Source organism: Bombina bombina, chromosome 5, assembly GCF_027579735.1.
Source record: "Bombina bombina isolate aBomBom1 chromosome 5, aBomBom1.pri, whole genome shotgun sequence".
NCBI lineage: Eukaryota > Metazoa > Chordata > Amphibia > Anura > Bombinatoridae > Bombina > Bombina bombina.
The window spans coordinates 1,138,733,854-1,138,757,526 of record NC_069503.1 but is presented as its reverse complement, the minus strand read 5'-3'; the positions used below and the strand labels follow the sequence as shown (position 1 = coordinate 1,138,757,526).

Here is a 23,673-nt window from a genome sequence, read left to right as displayed (position 1 = left end):
TTTACTCATAAAACAAAAACCATTTGACAAATGAAATATGTTAAGACAGAATGTGCTGAGCCTATTTATACAGCTGGTTTTTTATATGTAATGGTCAGTAGCAGCAATTACTTATAGTACCCCGTAAAACCCTTGGCTTTCAGGAATTACTGTAATGCACTGTGCTACAGCCCTATCAGGCAGACACTGGGTAAAAGAAGATAATGTGATGAAAATAAAGTGAGACATAGGGGGGTAGTTATCAACGTGTCAACTTTCCTGCCTTCGCTGGCCCAATACGCCCGCCTAAGCTCGTCTACCATCGCCGCCGCGGACCTGAAAAAATTTGCCTAAGTTATCAATAAATCTGTCAAAAAGCCGCGCACCAAGTACGGGGCGATGAGCAGCGGACTGTGAGAGTTATCACTGATTCGATCTCGCTGCTCTTCGGCTTTTTCACAGCCTGTCACTAAGCACCCACACTAAACTACACTGTTCTACCCCCTATACCGGCGCCCCCGGAGCCCCACGCAACTCAATAAAGTTACTAACCCCTAAACCGCCGCTCCTAGACCCCGCCGCAACACTTATAAATGTATTAACCCCTAAACCGCCGCTCCCGGACACCGCCGCAACCTACATTATACCTAGTAACCCCTATCCTGCCCCCCTATACCGCCGCCCTCTATAATAAAGTTATTAACCCCTATCCTGCTGATCCCGCACCTCGCCGCAACTAAATAAATAGTTTTACCCCTAAACCGCCGCTCCCGGACCCTGCCGCAACCTATATGAAATTTATTAACCCCTAATCTGCCCCCCCTATACGGTCGCCACCTATAATACATTTATTAACCCCTATCCTGCCCCCCACTACACCGCTGCCACTGTAATAAATTTATTAACCCCTAAAGCTAAGTCTAACCCTATCACTAACACCCCCCTTAAGTTAAATATAATTTAAATCTAACGAAATAAATTAACTCTTATTAAATAAATTATTCCTATTTAAAGCTAAATACTTACCTGTAAAATAAACCCTAATATAGGTACAATATAAATTATAATTATATTGTAGCTATCTAAGGATTTATTTTTATTTTATAGGTAACTTTCAATTTATTTTAACTAGGTACAATAGCTATTAAATAGTTATTAACTATTTAATAGCTACCTAGCTAAAATAAAGAGAAATTTACCTGTAAAATAAAAACTAACCTAAGTTACAATTACACCTAACACTACACTATACTTAAATAAATTAATCCTATTTAAAAATAAATACTTACCTGTAAAATAAACCCTAAGATAGCTACAATATAATTAATAATTACATTGTAGCTATTTTAGGGTTTATATTTATTTTACAGGTAACTTTGTATTTATTTTAGCTAGTTAGAATAGTTATTAAATATTTATTAACTATTTAATAACTACCTAGCTAAAAGAAATACAAAATTACCTGTAAAATAAATCCTAACCTAAGTTACAATTAAACCTAACACTACACTATCATTACATTAATTAAATAAATTAACTACAAATAACTACAATTAAATTCAATTACATAAACTAACTAAAGTACAAAAAATAAAAAAAGCTAAGTTACAAAAAATAAAAAAAACAGAATTTATGTTTACCTGATAAATTTCTTTCTCCAACGGTGTGTCCGGTCCACGGCGTCATCCTTACTTGTGGGATATTCTCTTCCCCAACAGGAAATGGCAAAGAGCCCAGCAAAGCTGGTCACATGATCCCTCCTAGGCTCCGCCTACCCCAGTCATTCGACCGACGTTAAGGAGGAATATTTGCATAGGAGAAACCATATGGTACCGTGGTGACTGTAGTTAAAGAAAATAAAATATCAGACCTGATTAAAAAAACCAGGGCGGGCCGTGGACCGGACACACCGTTGGAGAAAGAAATTTATCAGGTAAACATAAATTCTGTTTTCTCCAACATAGGTGTGTCCGGTCCACGGCGTCATCCTTACTTGTGGGAACCAATACCAAAGCTTTAGGACACGGATGAAGGGAGGGAGCAAATCAGGTCACCTAAATGGAAGGCACCACGGCTTGCAAAACCTTTCTCCCAAAAATCGCCTCAGAAGAAGCAAAAGTATCAAACTTGTAAAATTTGGTAAAAGTGTGCAGTGAAGACCAAGTCGCTGCCCTACATATCTGATCAACAGAAGCCTCGTTCTTGAAGGCCCATGTGGAAGCCACAGCCCTAGTGGAATGAGCTGTGATTCTTTCGGGAGGCTGCCGTCCGGCAGTCTCGTAAGCCAATCTGATGATGCTTTTAATCCAAAAAGAGAGAGAGGTAGAAGTTGCTTTTTGACCTCTCCTTTTACCTGAATAAACAACAAACAAGGAAGATGTTTGTCTAAAATCCTTTGTAGCATCTAAATAGAATTTTAGAGCGCGAACAACATCCAAATTGTGCAACAAACGTTCCTTCTTTGAAACTGGTTTTGGACACAGAGAAGGTACGATAATCTCCTGGTTAATGTTTTTGTTAGAAACAACCTTTGGAAGAAAACCAGGTTTAGTACGTAAAACCACCTTATCTGCATGGAACACCAGATAAGGAGGAGAACACTGCAGAGCAGATAATTCTGAGACTCTTCTAGCAGAAGAAATCGCAACTAAAAACAAAACTTTCCACGATAATAACTTAATATCAACGGAATGTAAGGGTTCAAACGGAACCCCCTGAAGAACTGAAAGAACTAAATTGAGACTCCAAGGAGGAGTCAAAGGTTTGTAAACAGGCTTGATTCTAACCAGAGCCTGAACAAAGGCTTGAACATCTGGCACAGCTGCCAGCTTTTTGTGAAGTAATACCGACAAGGCAGAAATCTGTCCCTTCAGGGAACTTGCAGATAATCCTTTTTCCAATCCTTCTTGAAGGAAGGATAGAATCCTAGGAATCTTAACCTTGTCCCAAGGGAATCCTTTAGATTCACACCAACAGATATATTTTTTCCAAATTTTGTGGTAAATCTTTCTAGTCACAGGCTTTCTGGCCTGAACAAGAGTATCGATAACAGAATCTGAGAATCCTCGCTTCGATAAAATCAAGCGTTCAATCTCCAAGCAGTCAGCTGGAGTGAAACCAGATTCGGATGTTCGAACGGACCCTGAACAAGAAGGTCTCGTCTCAAAGGTAGCTTCCAAGGTGGAGCCGATGACATATTCACCAGATCTGCATACCAAGTCCTGCGTGGCCACGCAGGAGCTATCAAGATCACCGACGCCCTCTCCTGCTTGATCCTGGCTATCAGCCTGGGGATGAGAGGAAATGGCGGGAACACATAAGCTAGTTTGAAGGTCCAAGGTGCTACTAGTGCATCCACTAGAGCCGCCTTGGGATCCCTGGATCTGGCCCCGTAGCAAGGAACTTTGAAGTTCTGACGAGAGGCCATCAGATCCATGTCTGGAATGCCCCACAGGTGAGTGACTTGGGCAAAGATTTCCGGATGGAGTTCCCACTCCCCCGGATGCAATGTCTGCCGACTCAGAAAATCCGCTTCCCAATTTTCCACTCCTGGGATGTGGATAGCAGACAGGTGGCAGGAGTGAGACTCCGCCCAAAGAATAATTTTGGTTACTTCTTCCATCGCTAGGGAACTCCTTGTTCCCCCCTGATGGTTGATGTACGCAACAGTCGTCATGTTGTCTGATTGAAACCGTATGAACCTGGTCCTCGCAAGCTGGGGCCAGGCCTGGAGAGCATTGAATATCGCTCTCAGTTCCAGAATATTTATCGGTAGAAGAGATTCTTCCCGAGACCAAAGACCCTGAGCTTTCAGGGATCCCCAGACCGCGCCCCAGCCTATCAGACTGGCGTCGGTCGTGACAATGACCCACTCTGGTCTGTGGAACATCATCCCTTGAGACAGATTGTCCAGGGACAGCCACCAACGGAGTGAGTCTCTGGTCCTCTGATTTACTTGTATCTTCGGAGACAAGTCTGTATAGTCCCCATTCCACTGACTGAGCATGCACAGTTGTAATGGTCTTAGATGAATGCGCGCAAAAGGAACTATGTCCATCGCCGCCACCATCAACCCGATCACTTCCATGCACTGAGCTATGGAAGGAAGAGGAACGGAATGAAGTATCCGACAAGAGTCCAGAAGCTTTGTTTTTCTGGCCTCTGTTAGAAAGATCCTCATTTCTAAGGAGTCTATAATTGTTCCCAAGAAGGGAACCCTTGTTGACGGGGATAGAGAACTCTTTTCCACGTTCACTTTCCAGCCGTGAGATCTGAGAAAGGCCAGGACAATGTCCGTGTGAGCCTTTGCTTGAGGAAGGGACGACGCTTGAATCAGAATGTCGTCCAGGTAAGGTACTACTGCAATGCCCCTTGGTCTTAGCACCGCTAGAAGGGACCCTAGTACCTTTGTGAAAATCCTTGGAGCAGTGGCTAATCCGAAAGGAAGCGCCACGAACTGGTAATGTTTGTCCAGGAATGCAAACCTTAGGAACCGATGATGTTCCTTGTGGATAGGAATATGTAGATACGCATCCTTTAAATCCACCGTGGTCATGAATTGACCTTCCTGGATGGAAGGAAGGATAGTTTGAATGGTTTCCATCTTGAACGATGGGACCTTGAGAAATTTGTTTAAGATCTTGAGATCTAGGATTGGTCTGAACGTTCCCTCTTTTTTGGGAACTATGAACAGATTGGAGTAGAACCCCATCCCTTGTTCTCTTAATGGAACAGGATGAATCACTCCCATTTTTAACAGGTCTTCTACACAATGTAAGAACGCCTGTCTTTTTATGTGGTCTGAAGACAACTGCGACCTGTGGAACCTCCCCCTTGGGGGAAGTCCCTTGAATTCCAGAAGATAACCCTGGGAGACTATTTCTAGCGCCCAAGGATCCAGAACATCTCTTGCCCAAGCCTGAGCGAAGAGAGAGAGTCTGCCCCCCACCAGATCCGGTCCCGGATCGGGGGCCAATATTTCATGCTGTCTTGGTAGCAGTGGCAGGTTTCTTGGCCTGCTTTCCCTTGTTCCAGCCTTGCATTGGTCTCCAAGCTGGCTTGGCCTGAGAAGTATTACCCTCTTGCTTAGAGGACATAGCACCTTGGGCTGGTCCGTTTTTACGAAAGGGACGAAAATTAGGTCTATTTTTTGCCTTGAAAGGCCGATCCTGAGGAAGGGCGTGGCCCTTACCCCCAGTGATATCAGAGATAATCTCTTTCAAGTCAGGACCAAACAGCGTTTTCCCCTTGAAAGGAATGTTTAGTAGCTTGTTCTTGGAAGACGCATCAGCCGACCAAGATTTCAACCAAAGCGCTCTGCGCGCCACAATAGCAAACCCGGAGTTCTTAGCCGCTAACTTAGCCAATTGCAAAGAGGCGTCTAGAGTGAAAGAATTAGCCAATTTGAGAGCATTGATTCTGTCCATAATCTCCTCATAAGGAGGAGAGTCACTATCGAGCACCTTAAGCAGTTCATCAAACCAGAAATATGCGGCTGTAGTGACAGGGACAATGCATGAAATGGGTTGTAGAAGGTAACCCTGCTGAACAAACATCTTTTTAAGCAAACCTTCTAATTTTTTATCCATAGGATCTTTGAAAGCACAACTATCCTCTATGGGAATAGTGGTGCGTTTGTTTAAAGTAGAAACCGCTCCCTCGACCTTGGGGACTGACTGCCATAAGTCCTTTCTGGGGTCGACCATAGGAAACAATTTTTAAAATATGGGGGGAGGGACGAAAGGAATACCGGGCCTTTCCCATTCTTTATTAACAATGTCCGCCACCCGCTTGGGTATAGGAAAAGCTTCTGGGAGCCCCGGCACCTCTAGGAACTCGTCCATTTTACATAGTTTCTCTGGGATGACTAAATTTTCACAATCATCCAGAGTGGATAATACCTCCTTAAGCAAAATGCGGAGATGTTCCAATTTAAATTTAAATGTAATCACATCAGATTCAGCCTGCTGAGAAATGTTCCCTAAATCAGTAATTTCTCCCTCAGACAAAACCTCCCTGGCCCCCTCAGATTGGGTTAGGGGCCCTTCAGAGATATTAATATCAGCGTCGTCATGCTCTTCAGTAACTAAAACAGAGCAGCCACGCTTACGCTGACAAGGGTTCATTTTGGCTAAAATGTTTTTGACAGAATTATCCATTACAGCCGTTAATTGTTGCATAGTAAGGAGTATTGGCGCGCTAGATGTACTAGGGGCCTCCTGAGTGGGCAAGACTCGTGTAGACGAAGGAGGGAATGATGCAGTACCATGCTTACTCCCCTCACTTGAGGAATCATCTTGGGCATCATTGTCATTATCACATAAATCACATTTATTTAAATGAATAGGAATTCTGGCTTCCCCACATTCAGAACACAGTCTATCTGGTAGTTCAGACATGTTAAACAGGCATAAACTTGATCAGAAAGTACAAAAAACGTTTTAAAATAAAACCGTTACTGTCACTTTAAATTTTAAACTGAACACACTTTATTACTGCAATTGCGAAAAAACATGAAGGAATTGTTCAAAATTCACCAAATTTTCACCACAGCGTCTTAAAGCCTTGAAAATATTGCACACCAATTTTGGAAGCTTTAACCCTTAAAATAACGGAACCGGAGCCGTTTTAAGCTTTAAACCCCTTTACAGTCCCTGGTATCTGCTTTGCTGAGACCCAACCAAACCCAAAGGGGAATACGATACCAAATGACGCCTTCAGAAGTCTTTTATAAGTATCAGAGCTCCTCTCACATGCGACTGCATGCCATGCCTCTCAAAAACAAGTGCGCAACACCGGCGCGAAAATGAGACTCTACCTATGCTTTGGGAAAGCCCCTAAAGAATAAGGTGTCTAAAACAGTGCCTGCCGATATTATTAAATCAAAATACCCAGAATAAATGATTCCTCAAGGCTAAATAAGTGTTAATATCAATCGATTTAGCCCAAAAAAAGTCTACAGTTTAAATAAGCCCTTGTGAAGCCCTTATTTACAATCGTAATAAACATGGCTTACCGGATCCCATAGGGAAAATGACAGCTTCCAGCATTACATCGTCTTGTTAGAATGTGTCATACCTCAAGCAGCAAGGGACTGCAAACTGTTCCCCCAACTGAAGTTAATTGCTCTCAACAGTCCTGTGTGGAACAGCCATGGATTTTAGTTACGGTTGCTAAAATCATTTTCCTCATACAAACAGAATTCTTCATCTCTTTTCTGTTTCTGAGTAAATAGTACGTACCAGCACTATTTGAAAATAACAAACTCTTGATTGAATAATGAAAAACTACAGTTAAACACTAAAAAACTCTAAGCCATCTCCGTGGAGATGTTGCCTGTACAACGGCAAAGAGAATGACTGGGGTAGGCGGAGCCTAGGAGGGATCATGTGACCAGCTTTGCTGGGCTCTTTGCCATTTCCTGTTGGGGAAGAGAATATCCCACAAGTAAGGATGACGCCGTGGACCGGACACACCTATGTTGGAGAAAATAAGTTACAAACATTTAAAAAATATTACAACAATTTTAAGATAATTACACCTAATCTAAGCCCCCTAATAAAATAACAAAGCCCCCCAAAATAAAAAAATTCCCTACCCTATTCTACATTAAAAAAGTTCAAAGCTCTTTTACCTTACCAGCCCTTAAAAGGGCCTTTTGTGGGGCATGCCCCAAAGAAAACTGCTCTTTTGCCTGTAAAAGAAAAATACAACCCCCACCAACATTAAAACCCACCACCCACATACCCCTAATCTAACCCAAACCCCCCTTAAAATAACCTAACACTAATCCCCTGAAGATCATCCTACCTTGAGTCATCTTCACTCAGCCGAGCAGCGATGGAACTGAAGAGGAGATCCGGAGCGGCAGAAGTGATCCTCCAAGGGGCGCTGAAGAAATCTTCCATCCGATGAAGTGATCCTCCAGGCGGCGCTGAAGAAGTCTTCCATCTGGGCGATGTCATCTTCCAAGCGGCGCTGAAGAAGTCTTCTATCCGGGCGATGTCATCTTCCAAGCGGGGTCTTCAATCTTCTTTCTTCAGGATCGATCTTCATCCCGCCGACGCGGAACATCCTTCTTTCCCGACGGACTACCGACGAATGAAGGCTCCTTTAAGGGACGTCATCCAAGATGGCGTCCCTTCAATTCCGATTGGCTGATAGGATTCTATCAGCCAATTGGAATTAAGGTAGGAAAAATCTGATTGGCTGATTGAATCAGCCAATCAGATTGAAGTTCAATCCGATTGGCTGATCCAATCAGCCAATCAGATTGAGCTTGCATTCTATTGACTGTTCTGATCAGCCAATATAATGCGAGCTCAATCTGATTGGCTGATTCAATCAGCCAATCAGATTTTTCCTACCTTAATTCCGATTGGCTGATAGAATCCTATCAGCCAATCGGAATTGAAGGGACGCCATCTTGGATGACGTCCCTTAAAGGAGCCTTCATTCGTCGGTAGTCCGTCGGGGAAGAAGGATGTTCCGCGTCGGCGGGATGAAGATCGATCCTGAAGAAAGAAGATTGAAGACCCCGCTTGGAAGATGACATCGCCCGGATAGAAGACTTCTTCAGCGCCGCTTGGAAGATGACATCGCCCGAATGGAAGACTTCTTCAGCGCCGCCTGGAGGATCACTTCATCGGATGGAAGATTTCTTCAGCGCCCCTTGGAGGATCACTTCTGCCGCTCCGGATCTCCTCTTCAGTTCCATCGCTGCTCAGCTGAGTGAAGACGACTAAAGGTAGGATGATCTTCAGGGGATTAGTGTTAGGTTATTTTAAGGGGGGTTTGGGTTAGATTAGGGGTATGTGGGTGGTGGGTTTCAATGTTGGGGGGGGGGGGTTGTATTTTTCTTTTACAAGCAAAAGAGCAGTTTTCTTTGGGGCATGCCCCACGAAAGGCCCTTTTAAGGGCTGGTAAGGTAAAAGAGCATTGAACTTTTTTAATGTAGAATAGGGTAGAGAATTTTTTTATTTTGGGGGGCTTTGCTATTTTATTAGGGGGCTTAGATTAGGTGTAATTAGCTTAAAATTGTTGTAATATTTTATAAATGTTTGTAACTTATTTTTTTTATTTTTTGTAACTTAGCTTTTTTATTTTTTGTACTTTAGTTAGTTTATGTAATTGTATTTAATTGTAGTTATTTGTAGTTAATTTATTTAATTAATTTAATGATAGTGTAGTGTTAGGTTTAATTGTAACTTAGGTTAGGATTTATTTAACAGGTAATTTTGTATTTCTTTTAGCTAGGTATTTATTAAATAGTTCATAACTATTTAATAACTATTCTAACTAGCTAAAATAAATACAAAGTTACCTGTAAAATAAATATAAATCCTAAAATAGCTACAATATAATTATTAATTACATTGTAGCTATCTTAGGGTTTATTTTACAGGTAAGTATTTAGTTTTAAATATGAATTATTTATTTAAGTATAGTGTAGAGTTAGGTGTAATTGTAACTTAGGTTAGTTTTTATTTTACAGGTAAATTTCTCTTTATTTTAGCTAGGTAAGCTATTAAATAGTTAATAACTATTTAATAGCTATTGTCCCTAGTTAAAATAAATTGAAAGTTACCTATAAAATAAAAATAAATCCTAAGATAGCTACAATATAATTATTATCTATATTGTAGCTATATTAGGGTTTATTTTAAAGGTAAGTATTTAGTTTTAAATAGGATTAATTTAGTTAATAAGAGTTATAATATTTAGATGTATTTAATTAATATTTAAGTTAGGGGGTGTTAGGGTTAGTGTTAGACTTAGGTTTAGGGGTTAATAAATTTATTACAGTGGCGGCGGTGTAGTGGGGGGCAGGATAGGGGTTAATAAATTTTATTATAGGTTGCGACGGTGTGGGGGGGCAGAAGATTAGGGGTTAATAAATTTAATATAGGTTGCGGCGGTGTCCTAGAGCGGCGGTGTCCTAGAGCGGCGGTTTAGGGGTTAATACATTTATTATAGTTGCGGTGGGCTCCGGGAGCGGTGGTTTAGGGGGTAATAACTTTATTTAGTTGCGGCGGTGTAGGGGGGGGACAGATTAGGGGTGTTTAGACTCGGGGTACATGTTAGGTTTTTAGGTGTAGACATCTCCCATAGAAATCAATGGGATGTCTGGCAGCAACGAACTTGTACCTTCGATATGGTCAGAGTCCCATTGATTCCTATGGGATCCGCCGCCTCCAGGGCGGCGGATTGAAAACCAGGTATGCTGGGCCGGAAAAGTGCCGAGCGTACCTGCTAGTTTTTTGATAACTAGCAAAAGTAGTCAGATTGTGCCACACTTGTGTGCGAAACATCTGGAGTGACGTAAGAATCGATCTGTGTCGGACTGAGTCCGGCGGATCGAAGCTTACGTCACTAAATTCTACTTTTGCCGGTATCTAGGGCTTGATAACTAAGGCAAATCAGCCTCGCCACAAATACGCTGCGGAATTCCAGCGTATTTGAGGTTGACGGCTTGATAACTATCCCCCCATAAGCTCAGATATTCTAGATGAATAAATCAAAGCATTGATTTATGACTCTAGTGCACTGGTTTTAAAACCTGTCCTCAGACCTCCCTAACAGGCCAGATTTAGAGAATATCTGAACTGGAGCACAGGTGAAATAATCAGCTGATTAGTAACCATGGTTACTTTACCTGCTCTCATCGAAGGTAATCCTTAAAATCTGGCCTGTTGGGGAGGCCTGAGGACAGGTTTGAAAACAAATGCACTAGTATTTTTAGCCAGGGTACACAATTCAAGAGTGCATGGTGTGTACAAACCAATCAGGAGCTTAGAATGATCCAGGGAAAGTAGCAAGCCGGGTGGATAAAAATCAATGATTTTTTATTTTATTTATTTTTTATAAATAAATAAAAAAAAAAGATTTTGTTTTATTTAAATCAGATTTTTTTTTTTTTTTAAATAAAATGCTTTTTGAGGAAAAATCTATCTAAAGATAGGAATAGGGATATGACTGGACCTCCCGGAAGATGCCCACACTAGGCCAAAACGAACATCTGGGGTTTGCTATGTCTCTTGTTCGGAGAGGGATTGCCTGGTAGTTTGAGGATGGACTGTACTGTTTATACTACAGGGAAGTTCTTCTCTGTGTAGCAGGGGTTGACAAATCTGTTAAAAATTTAGGAGGCACAAATACTTTTAGGAGCCAGACAGTGGTATTTGTATGAAGATATATGGAGAATAACCCAAAAAGTTAGGAGCCAGGGGTAGAATTCTAGGAGCCAGTGGCTACCTGGCTCCTGGGTTTGAGAAGCCTTATTACTCCGCTACTGCTCGTTCCCCGGTTGAGCGTTTCTCTCTTTTTGTGTAAAGATAGCTTCTATTTAAAATACATCATAATCTAAAGGTTATTCATCCTAAAACATATGCACATTAGTAATTATATAGCACAATGCTGTATATTTATGGCTGTAATGTTTATTTATATTTTTGTAAATTAATTCCATTAATCCATTCACAATGTCCGGCTCTCCCAGAGATTTCTGTCAGATTATTTTGGGCAATTTGTCTATGTTTAAGATATTATCACACATAATTGGTTTTGTAGTTCTAAAAACAGTGAATTTGTGTCTGCAGAAATAACGTCTCCTTCACAACAAAAATGTTCTAAAATAAACATACAGGGGTCCATTTATGAAGCAGCGGATGCTGCTTCCGACCCACTCCGCTTCAGGTTCGCCTGAAGCGGAACTTAAGAAGCAGTGGTCCTAAGATCGCGGCTCTTTAACTTGTCCGCCACCTCTGAGGTGGCGTACAGCAATCAACCCAATCAGATACATCCGGGTTGATTCACACCGCCTGCTAGCGGCCAATTGGCCGCGAATCTGCAGGGGGCGGCATTGCACCAGCAGTTCACCATACGCTGTCGGCATTTATCGATGTGCGGCGGACATGATACGATACAGTGTATCATGTCCGTCCGCACCTTAATAAATTGACCCCACAGAGTTGAGAAATAGGTCTGTCTTAAATGGACATAATCATGAAATAGAGAATACAATTTTCCGATTTGCTTCTATTAACAAATTTGCTTCATTCTCTTGGTATCCTTTATTGAAGGACAGCAATGCTCTCTAGGGGCCTACCTGAACACAATGGATGAAACAGTGATAAGCAGCTAGCTCACAGTAGTGAATTGCTTCTGAGCCTTCCTATGTATACTTTTTAACAATGGATACTGAAAGAATAAAGAAAATTAGACAAGAGAAATAAATTGAAAAATTGTTAACAATTGAATGAACTTTCTGAATCATGAAAGTTTAATTTTGACTTTACTGTCCCTTTAATGTCATTGCTCCCCTGCAAATCTCTGTAAACAGAATCAGCCCATACTAAGTGTCAAAAAGCTCAGTGAATAGAAGATTGTTTGGAGTGGAATAGATCTGCACAAGTGTGGGAGGGACAATCATTAAAAATGAAATATAATGTTATTGTTTTAGTTAAATAAAACTACTAAGGTAATGGTTGTTTTTCTTCAGTTAAATAAAACTATTTACATTGTTATTATTAAGGTAATCATTACTTTCCTCCTTCCAATAAAGTACAGCTGAAAAATTCATCAAATATGAACCTATTAATCTGGAGAAAGTTCACCTCCCAATAATTTCCTTAATTTCAATGATCTATCTAAGCACATCTAAGGATATATAACCAAATCAGTAAAGGTCTGATATAACTGGAAAAATAATCTAAAAAGGAAATTTATGCTTACCTGATAAATTGATTTCTTCTAAGATACGACGAGTCCACGGATTCATCCTTTACTTGTGGGATATTATCCTCCTGCTAACAGGAAGTGGTAAAGAGCACCACAGCAGAGCTGTTTATATAGCTCCTCCCTTGACTCCACCCCCCAGTCATTCGACCGAAGGTATAGGAATAAAAAGGAGAAACTAAAAGGTGCAGAGGTGACTGAAGTTTTAAAAAAAAAATAATAATCTGTCTTAAATTGACAGGGCGGGCCGTGGACTCGTCGTATCTTAAAAGAAATCAATTTATCAGGTAAGCATAACTGTCCTTTTCTTCTATAAGATACGACGAGTCCACAGATTCATCCTTTACTTGTGGGATACAATACCAAAGCTACAGGACACGGATGAACGGGAGGGATAAGACAGATGCCTAAACAGAAGGCACCACTGCTTGAAGAACTTTTCTCCCAAAAATAGCCTCAGAAGAAGCAAAAGTATAAAATTTGGAAAATTTGGAAAAGGTATGAAGGGAAGACCAAGTCGCAGCCTTACAAATCTGTTCAACAGAAGCATTGTTTTTAAAAGCCCATGAGGAAGCCACCGCTCTAATAGAATGAGCTGTAGTTTTTTTAGGAGGCTGCTGTCCAGCAGTCTCGTATGCCAAACGGATGATGCTTTTCAGCCAAAAAGAAAGATAGGTAGCCGTAGCTTTTTGACCTCTACGCTTTCCAGAATAGACAACAAACAGAGAAGATGTTTGACGGAATTCCTTGGTCGATTGCAAGTAAAACTTCAAGGCACGAACCACGTCCAAGTTATGTAACAGACGCTCCTTCTTAGAAGAAGGGTTAGGACACAGAGAAGGAAAAACAATTTCCTGATTAATATTCTTATTTTAAGCAACCTTAGGAAGGAATCCAGGTTTAGTACGCAAAACCACCTTATCAGAATGGAATATAAGATAAGGCGAGTCACATTGTAACGCAGATAGCTCAGAAACTCTTTGAGCAGAAGAGATAGCAACTAAAAACAGAACTTTCCAAGATAGAAGCTTAATATCTATGGAATGCATGGGTTCAAACGGAACCCCTTGAAAAACATTAAGAAATAAATTCAAACTCCATGGCGGAGCAACAGGTTTAAACACAGGCTTAATTCTAACCAAAGCCTGACAAAACGCCTGAACCTCTGGGACATCTGCCAAACGCTTGTGTAGTAAGATTGACAAAGCAGAAATCTGTCCCTTAAAGGAACTAGCTGATAACCCCTTCTCCAATCCTTCTTGGAGAAAGGACAACATCCTAGGAATCCTGATCTTACTCCATGAGTAGCCTTTGGATTCACACCAATAAAGATATTTACGCCATATCTTATGGTAAATTTTCCTAGTGACAGGCTTTCGAGGCTGAATCAAGGTATCAATGACCGACTCAGAGAATCCCCGCTTAGATAAAATCAAGCGTTCAATCTCCAGGCAGTCCGTTGCAGAGAAACTAGATTTGGATGTTGGAACGGACCCTGAATGAGAAGGTCCTGTCTCAGTGGCAGTTTCCACGGTGGCAGAGATGACATTTCCACCAGGTCTGCATACCAACTCCTGCGTGGCCACGCAGGCGCTATCAAGATTACCAAAGCCCTCTCCTGATTGATTCTGGCAATCAGACGAGGTAGGAGAGAAAAAGAAGGAAACACATAAGCCAGGTTGAATGACCACGGTACTGCTAGAGCATCTATAAGTACTGTTTGAGGATCCCTTGATCTGGACGCGTAACAAGGAAGTTTGGCATTCTGACGAGATGCCATCAGATCCAATTCCGGTGTGCCCCATTGATGAATCAATTTTGCAAACACCTCCGGATGGAGCTCCCACTCCCCTGGATGAAAAGTCTGACAACTTAGAAAATCCGCTTCACAGTTCTCCACTCCTGGGATATATATTGCTGATAGATGGCAACAGTGAGTCTCTGCCCATCGAATTATTTTGGAAACCTCTATCATCGCTAGAGAACTCTTTGTTCCCCCTTGATGATTGATATATGCTACAGTCGTGATATTGTCCGACTGGAATCTTATGAATTTGGCCGAAGCCAGCTGAGGCCACGCTTGAAGCGCGTTGAATATCGCTCTCAGTTCCAGAATATTTATTGGTAGTAGGGACTCCTCCCGAGTCCACACACCCTGAGCCTTCAGGGAATTCCAGACTGCACCCCAGCCCAAGAGGCTGGCGTCCGTCGTCACTATGACCCATGCTGGCCTGCGGAAGAACATTCCATGGGACAGATGATCCTGTGACAACCACCAATGAAGAGAGTCTCTGGTCTCTAGATCCAGATCTATCCGCGGAGATAAATCCGCATAATCCCCATTCCACTGTCTGAGCATGCACAGCTGCAGTGGTCTGAAATGTACCGCTGCCATTAGTCCAATTACCGCCATACACTGAGCCACTGATGGCCGAGGAATGGAATGAAGTGCTCGGCAAGTGGTTAAGATCTTTGACCTCCGTCAGAAAATGTTTCATGTCTACCAAGTCTATCAGAGTTCTTAGGAATGGAACTCTTGTCAGAGGAACAAGTGATACAAGTGAGTTCTTAGAAAAGCGAACACAATGTCCGTGTGAGATTTGGCTAGATGGTAAGTTGAAGCCTGAATCAAAATATCATCCAGATAAGGCGCCACTGCTATGCCCCGCGGCCTTAGAACCGCCAGAAGGGACCCTAGCACCTTTGTGAAAATTCTGGGAGCTGTGGCCAACCCGAAAGGAAGGGCCACAAACTGGTAATGTTTGTCCAGGAAGGCGAACCTGAGGAACTGGTGATGATCTTGATGTGGATAGGAATGTGAAGATACGCATCCTTCAAATCCACGGTGGTCATATATTGACCCTCCTGGATCATTGGTAAAATTGTTCGTATGGTCTCCATCTTGAACGATGGGACTCTGAGAAATGTGTTTAGAATTTTGAGATCTAAAATCGGTCTGAATGTTCCCTCTTTTTTGGGAACCACGAACAGATTGGAGTAAAACCCCTGCCCTTGTTCTAATTTTGGAACTGAACCGATTACACCCATGGTATATAGGTCTTCTACACAGCGTAAGAACGCCTCTCTTTTTGTCTGGTTTAAAGACAAACGTGAAAGATGGAATCTCCCCCTTGGGAGAGAATCCTTGAATTCTAGACGATACCCCTGGGTCACAATTTCTAATGCCCAGGAATCCAGAACGTCTCTTGCCCAAGCCTGAGCGAAGAGAGAAAGTCTGCCCCCTACTAGATCCGGTCCCAGATTGGGGGCTGCCCCTTCATGCTGTTTTGGTAGCAGCAGCGGGCTTCTTGGCCTGTTTACCTTTATTCCAGGTCTGGTTAGGTCTCCAGACTGACTTGGATTGAGCAAAGTTCCCCTCCTGCTTGGAGGCGGATGAGGAAGTAGAGGGACCACCTTTAAAGTTTCGAAAGGAAAGAAAATTATTCTGTTTGGTTATAATTTTAACCGTCTTTTCCTGAGGAAGGGCATGACCTTTACCTCCAGTAATGTCAGAATTGATCTCCTTTAGTTCAGGCCCGAATAGGGTCTTACCGTTAAACGGAATAGCTAAAAGCTTGGATTTAGATGACACATCAGCAGACCATGACTTAAGCCATAGCGCTCTACGCGCTAAAATGGCAAAGCCTGCATTCTTAGCCACTAATTTAGCCATTTGGAAAAGATTTTACTAGCTTGAGAGCCTTAATGCTATCCAAAATATCATCTAATGGAGTCTCAACCTTAAGAGACTCCTCTAGAGCCTCAAACCAAAAAGCTGCTGCAGTAGTTACTGGAACAATGCACGCTATAGGTTGCAGAAGAAAACCCTGATGAATAAACAACTTCTTTAGAAGCCCTTCTAATTTTTTATCCATAGGATCTTTGAAAGCACAACTGTCCTCAATAGGTATAGTTGTACGCTTAGCCAGGGTAGAAATAGCTCCCTCTACCTTAGGGACCGTCTGCCACGAATCCCGAATGGTGTCAGATATGGGAAACATTTTCTTAAAAGTAGGAGGGGGAGAGAACGGAATGCCTGGTCTATCCCATTCCTTAGTAACAATGTCCGAAATTCTTCTAGGGACTGGAAACACATTAGTGTATGTAGGGACTTCTAGATATTTATTCATTTTACACAGTTTCTCTGGCGGGATGACAATAGGGTCACAATCATCCAGAGTCGATAAGACCTCACTGAGTAACAAGTGGAGGTGTTCAAGCTTAAACTTAAAGGCTGTCACATCTGAGTCTGTTTGAGGGAACATCTTTCCTGAATCAGAAAGCTCTCCCTCCGACAGCAATTCCCCCACCTCAAATCAGAACACTGTGAGGGTACATCGGAGATGGCCAATAAAGTATCAGAGGGCTCAGCATTTACTCTAATATCTGACCACCTGCGCTTACCCTGTAAACCTGGCAGTTTAGATACTACCTCTGTAAGGGTAGTAGACATAACTGCAGCCATATCTTGCAGGGTGAAAGAATTAGACGCACTAGATGTACTTGGCGTCGCTTGGGCGGGCGTTAAAGGTTGTGACACTTGGGGAGAAGTAGATGGCATAACTTGATTCTCTGAATTGGATATATATCAAAGCGCCAACCGTAGAAGGCAGGGTCTAGATACACTAAGAAATCGAAATCAAATATTACTTTTCAGTTGTAATCTTGCATCAATGAAAATGAAAGTTTATGCAATGGGACCAGTATTAATAAAGTATTGATAAAGTCCGATATAGTATTTCAACAGTAAAACAACATTTATTAAAAATGACAAACAGTTTAAAAAACAATATGGTAAAAAACAATGAAGTAAAAACAATCCTCAGGATCTTAAAGCGAATCTCTGCTTAGAAGTTATAAACAATCTTAATATCCCTCATGGATCCATGTTAACAATCTAATCCTCATTCCAACCATTCATTGGAGCTATATATAAAAAACTAGTAGGATAGTCAGTATACCACAAAATACACAAACAATACCTTCTGTAGGTTGTGGGTGGCAAACAAAATGCAATTGGTTCTCCGGATTGGTTAAATGCTATAAACCTAAACCGGACCTAGATACATATGCAGCAAAATAGTGATATGACAAAAACTGGCAAAGCCTAAAACGATGTGAACTTCTAGTGTCTCCTTGATAAAACAAGTGACTCCTCAATTTATTATAAATGCTCAAGCGCTCCTAAAATATTAAACCTGCTTTAGAATTTTCATAAACGTGATAGAAAAGCTTTTCAAAAAACATATAAAAAGAACAAAAACATGTGATGTTGTGCAAAAATGTGCCAAAGGTAGTAAAACTATAGTGAAATTAAAGTAAAAATGTCAATTGCAGTAAAAAACAATCTAGTGATTCATCCTCAATACAATGTAGACCCTAAAATGTGTTTTATAAAATGCGAAATATATAATAAAACAATATAACCAGTTTAACAGTGGATTGTCTGACTAATCCAGTTAAGGGTGAGTCAGTGCATTGAAATTGACAAACAGTGGAAAAGAGGTTTATAAAAAATTTTTTTCAATATCCTCACGGTCCTATGTGTATAAGGGTTCCGAGGTGCCCTGAGTCTCTCTTTTCTCTCAAGCAAGCAGTCCCTCAGCTTATTCAAGCTTGTGTCCCTCTGCTTGCTGGTGCACGGTCCCTGGTTCTATGTGTGCAAATTCTGTTCAAGGTTCCCTGGGTCCCTTTGCCCTCGAGCGTGCGGTCCCTAAGCCTCTTCGAGCTTTTGACCCTCTACTCGCTAGCTCACAGACCCTCTGCCAAAAAGAATATATAATAGTGTAGACTGCTACAATATGGTGAACAATATGGAATACAACTTACCAGCCAACGCGTTTCGGTCGAATAATGACCTTTCTCAAGACTCAGCAGGCGCTTGGTGTATTGTTATAAGATAACTTGATTCTCTTCTGATTGAGAATCATCCTGAGACATACTTTTATCAGCTAAAATATGTTCTTTGCAATGTAAGGCCCTTTCAGTACATGAGGGACACATTTGAAGTGGGGGTTCTACAATGGCTTCTAAACACATGGAACATTGGCTTTCCTCAATGTCAGACATGTTAAAACAGGCTAGTAATGACCACAAACAGGCTTGAAAACACTTTATTTTGTTAAAAAAAATAAGAATCTGAAAAAACGGTACTGCGCCTTTAAGAGAAAAAAAAGCATACAATTTTTCCAAAACTACTTTAAAATGATAAAATTATCTCAATTTTATGATAAATGTATCCCAATTTGCCAGCTAAGATTGCACCACAAGAAAAGGAATACTTAACCCTTAAGGACAAAAAACGTTATACCAAAAACATTATAATTAAGCAAAAAAAAAAAACCTGCACCTCGCCACAGCCCTGCTGTGGCGCCTACCTGCCCTCAGGGGTCTGCAAAATCGGATTAACCCTTCGATTAGGCCCAAACTTTCCTGAAAGGCCCACCAGAGCTGGAGCTTGCTGCTTGTATGGGGAATACAACTGCGCAACTGAGGCGCGAAAATAGGCCCCGCCCATCTACCTCGATGTCTCACAGCCTTAAACAATAACCGCACCAGAGCGGTCTAAAAACCTAGCCATGTGGGTACATATACCCAAGTCTAAATGAAGCCATGTGTACCCTCCATTGCCAAAATAAATGAAAATGTTTGTCCACAAAAAACTTTATTATATCTCCCATCATAGAATCGTTTGCCCACAAACATCATGTTATCAGTGTCAACCATTTTTTACAGCCCAACATACAGGTCCAGTAATACCCTTCTCTATACATTAGGATTACTGCTTACCCCTTCCCTTATGGGGATACTGTCAGCCAATTCTGAAATAACACAGTCTCTCCAGAAAAAAATGACTGAACATACCTCAATGCTTGTAGCATGAAAAACGTTCTTCACACTGAAGTTTCTTAAGTACTCCTCAGCCATTCTGTGGGAACTACTCTGGATCTTAGTAACAACTGCTAAGATCATCAGTCTCCAGGCAGAAATCTTCATCCATCTGCTGCCTGGGAAAAAATAGCACTCGCCGGTACCATTTAAAATAAAAAAGTATTGCTTGAAGAAAATAAAAAATAACGTTTTATCACCTCTTCCACTTTACCCTTCCTATTACTTAGAGTAGGCAAAGAGAATGACTGGGGGGTGAAGTCAAGTCAAGGGAGGAACTATATAGACAGCTCTGCTGTGGTGCTCTTTGCCACTTCCTGTTAGCAGGAGGATAATATCCCACAAGTAAAGGATGAATCCGTGGACTCGTCATATCTTATAGAAGAAAAGTTATTATTCTAAAAAACATAATTTATGCTTACCTGATAAATTCCTTTCTCCTGTAGTGTAGTCAGTCCACGGGTCATCATTACTTATGGGATATTAACTCCTCCCCAAAAGGAAGTGCAAGAGGATCACCCAAGCAGAGCTGCTATATAGCTCCTCCCCTCTACGTCACACCCAGTCATTCGACCGAGAACCAAACGAGAAAGGAGAAACTATAGGGTGCAGTGGTGACTGGAGTATAATTTAAAAATTTAGACCTGCCTTAAAAAACAGGGCGGGCCGTGGACTGACTACACTACAGGAGAAAGGAATTTATCAGGTAAGCATAAATTATGTTTTCTCCTGTTAAGTGTAGTCAGTCCACGGGTCATCATTACTTATGGGATACCAATACCAAAGCTAAGTACACGGATGACGGGAGGGACAGGCAGGATCTCTATACGGAAGGAACCACTGCCTGAAGAACCTTTCTCCCAAAAACAGCCTCAGAAGAAGCAAAAGTGTAAAATTTGTAAAATTTGGAAAAAGTATGAAGAGAAGACCAAGTTGCAGCCTTGCAAATCTGTTCAACAGAGGCCTCGTTCTTAAAGGCCCAAGTGGAAGCCACAGCTCTAGTAGAATGAGCTGTAATCCTTTCAGGAGGTTGCTGTCCAGCAGTCTCATAGGCCAAGCGTATTATGCTACGAAGCCAAAAGGATAGAGAGGTAGCAGATCTTTTTGACCTCTCCTCTGTCCAGAATAAACGACAAACAGGGAAGAAGTTTGGCGAAAATCTTTAGTTGCCTGTAAATAAAATTTCAGGGCACGGACTACATCTAGATTGTGCAGAAGTCGTTCCTTCTTTGAAGAAGGGTTAGGACACAATGATGGAACAACAATCTCTTGATTAATATTCTTGTTAGTGACTACCTTAGGTAAGAACCCAGGTTTAGTACGCAGAACTACCTTATCTGAATGAAAAATCAGATACGGAGAATCACAATGTAAGGCTGATAACTCAGAGACTCTACGAGCCGAGGAAATAGCCATTAAAAACAGAACTTTCCAAGATAACAGCTTGATATCAATGGAATGAAGGGGTTCAAACGGAACACCCTGTAAAACGTTAAGAACTAAGTTTAAGCTCCATGGTGGAGCTACAGTCTTAAACACAGGCTTAATTCTAGCCAAAGCCTGACAAAAGGCCTGAACGTCTGGAACTTCTGACAGACGTTTGTGTAGAAGGATGGACAGAGCTGAGATCTGTCCCTTTAAAGAACTTGCAGATAAACCCTTTTCTAAACCTTCTTGTAGAAAAGATAATATCCTGGGAATCCTAACCTTACTCCATGAGTAACCCTTGGATTCGCACCAGTGTAAGTATTTACGCCATATCTTATGGTAAATCTTCCTGGTAACAGGTTTCCTAGCCTGTATTAAGGTATCAATTACTGGCTCCGAAAATCCACGCTTTGATAAAATTAAGCGTTCAATTTCCATGCAGTCAGCTTCAGAGAAATTAGATTTTGATGTTTGAAAGGACCCTGAATTAGAAGGTCCTGTCTCAGAGGCAGAGACCAAGGTGGACAGGATGACATGTCCACTAGATCTGCATACCAGGTCCTGCGTGGCCACGCAGGCGCTATTAGAATCACTGATGCTTTCTCCTGTTTGATCCTGGCAATCAAACGAGGAAGCATCGGGAAGGGTGGAAACACATAAGCCATCCTGAAGGTCCAAGGTGCTGTCAAGGCATCTATCAGGACCGCTCCCGGGTCCCTGAACCTGGACCCGTAACGAGGAAGCTTGGCGTTCCGGCGAGACGCCATGAGATCCATATCTGGTTTGCCCCAACGTCGAAGTATTTGGGCAAAGACCTCCGGATGAAGTTCCCACTCCCCCGGATGAAAAGTCTGGCGACTTAGGAAATCCGCCTCCCAGTTCTCCACTCCTGGGATGTGGATCGCTGACAGGTGGCAAGAGTGAGACTCTGCCCAGCGAATTATCTTTGATACTTCCATCATCGCTAAGGAACTTCTTGTCCCCCCCTGATGGTTGATGTAAGCCACAATCGTGATGTTGTCCGACTGAAACCTGATGAACCTCAGGGTTGCTAACTGAGGCCAAGCCAGAAGGGCATTGAGAACTGCTCTCAATTCCAGAATGTTTATTGGAAGGAGACTCTCCTCTTGAGTCCATGATCCCTGAGCCTTCAGGGAATTCCAGACAGCGCCCCAACCTAGTAGGCTGGCGTCTGTAGTTACAATTGTCCAGTCTGGCCTGCTGAAGGGCATCCCCCTGGACAGATGTGGCCGAGAAAGCCACCATAGAAGAGAATCTCTGGTCTCTTGATCCAGATTCAGCGTAGGGGACAAATCTGAGTAATCCCCATTCCACTGACTTAGCATGCACAATTGCAGCGGTCTGAGGTGCAGGCGTGCAAAAGGAACTATGTCCATTGCCGCTACCATTAAGCCGATTACCTCCATGCATTGAGCCACTGACGGGTGTTGAATGGAATGAAGGGCACGGCAAGCATTTAGAAGCTTTGTTAACCTGTCCTCTGTCAGGTAAATTTTCATTTCTACAGAATCTATAAGAGTCCCCAAGAAGGGAACTCTTGTGAGTGGTAAGAGAGAACTCTTCTCCTCGTTTACTTTCCACCCATGCGACCTTAGAAATGTCAGTACTAACTCTGTATGAGACTTGGCAGTTTGAAAGCTTGACGCTTGTATCAGAATGTTGTCTAGGTACGGAGCTACCGAAATTCCTTGTGGCCTTAGTACCGCCAGAAGAGAGCCCAGAACCTTTGTAAAGATTCTTGGAGCCGTAGCCAACCCGAAGGGAAGAGCTACAAACTGGTAATGCCTGTCTAGGAAGGCAAACCTTAGATACCGGTAATGCTCTCTGTGAATCGGTATGTGAAGGTAAGCATCCTTTAAATCCACTGTGGTCATGTACTGACCTCTTTGGATCATGGGTAAGATTGTCCGAATAGTTTCCATCTTGAATGATGGAACTCTTAGGAATTTGTTTAGGATCTTTAAATCCAATATTGGTCTGAAGGTTCCCTCTTTTTTGGGAACCACAAACAGATTTGAGTAAAACCCTTGTCCGTGTTCCGACCGCGGAACTGGGTGGATCACTCCCATTAGTAAAAGGTCTTGTACACAGCGTAGAAACGCCTCTTTCTTTATCTGGTTTGTTGACAACCTTGAAAGGTGAAATCTCCCTTGTGGAGGAGAAGCTTTGAAGTCCAGAAGATATCCCTGAGATATGATCTCCAACGCCCAGGGATCCCGGACATCTCTTGCCCAAGCCTGGGCGAAGAGAGAGAGTCTGCCCCCCACTAGATCCGTTTCCGGATCGGGGGCCCTCACTTCATGCTGTCTTAGGGGCAGCAGCAGGTTTTCTGGCCTGCTTGCCCTTGTTCCAGGCCTGGTAAGGTTTCCAGCCCTGTCTGTAGCGAGCAACAGCTCCTTCCTGTTTTGGAGCAGAGGAAGTTGAAGCTGCTCCTGCCTTGAAGTTACGAAAGGCACGGAAATTAGACTGTCTAGCCCTGGGTTTGGCTCTGTCTTGAGGCAGGGCATGGCCTTTACCTCCCGTAATATCAGCGATAATTTCTTTCAAACCAGGCCCGAATAAAGTCTGCCCCTTGAAAGGTATGTTAAGTAATTTCGATTTAGAAGTTACATCAGCTGACCA

At 42.2% G+C, this 23,673-nt stretch overlaps 1 protein-coding gene across 1 annotated transcript in view; it reads right to left on the bottom strand.

Annotated features, from left to right (window-relative positions):
* Positions 1–23,673, bottom strand: part of ARHGAP39 (Rho GTPase activating protein 39) — an 847,370-nt gene that overhangs the window by 410,184 nt on the left and 413,513 nt on the right.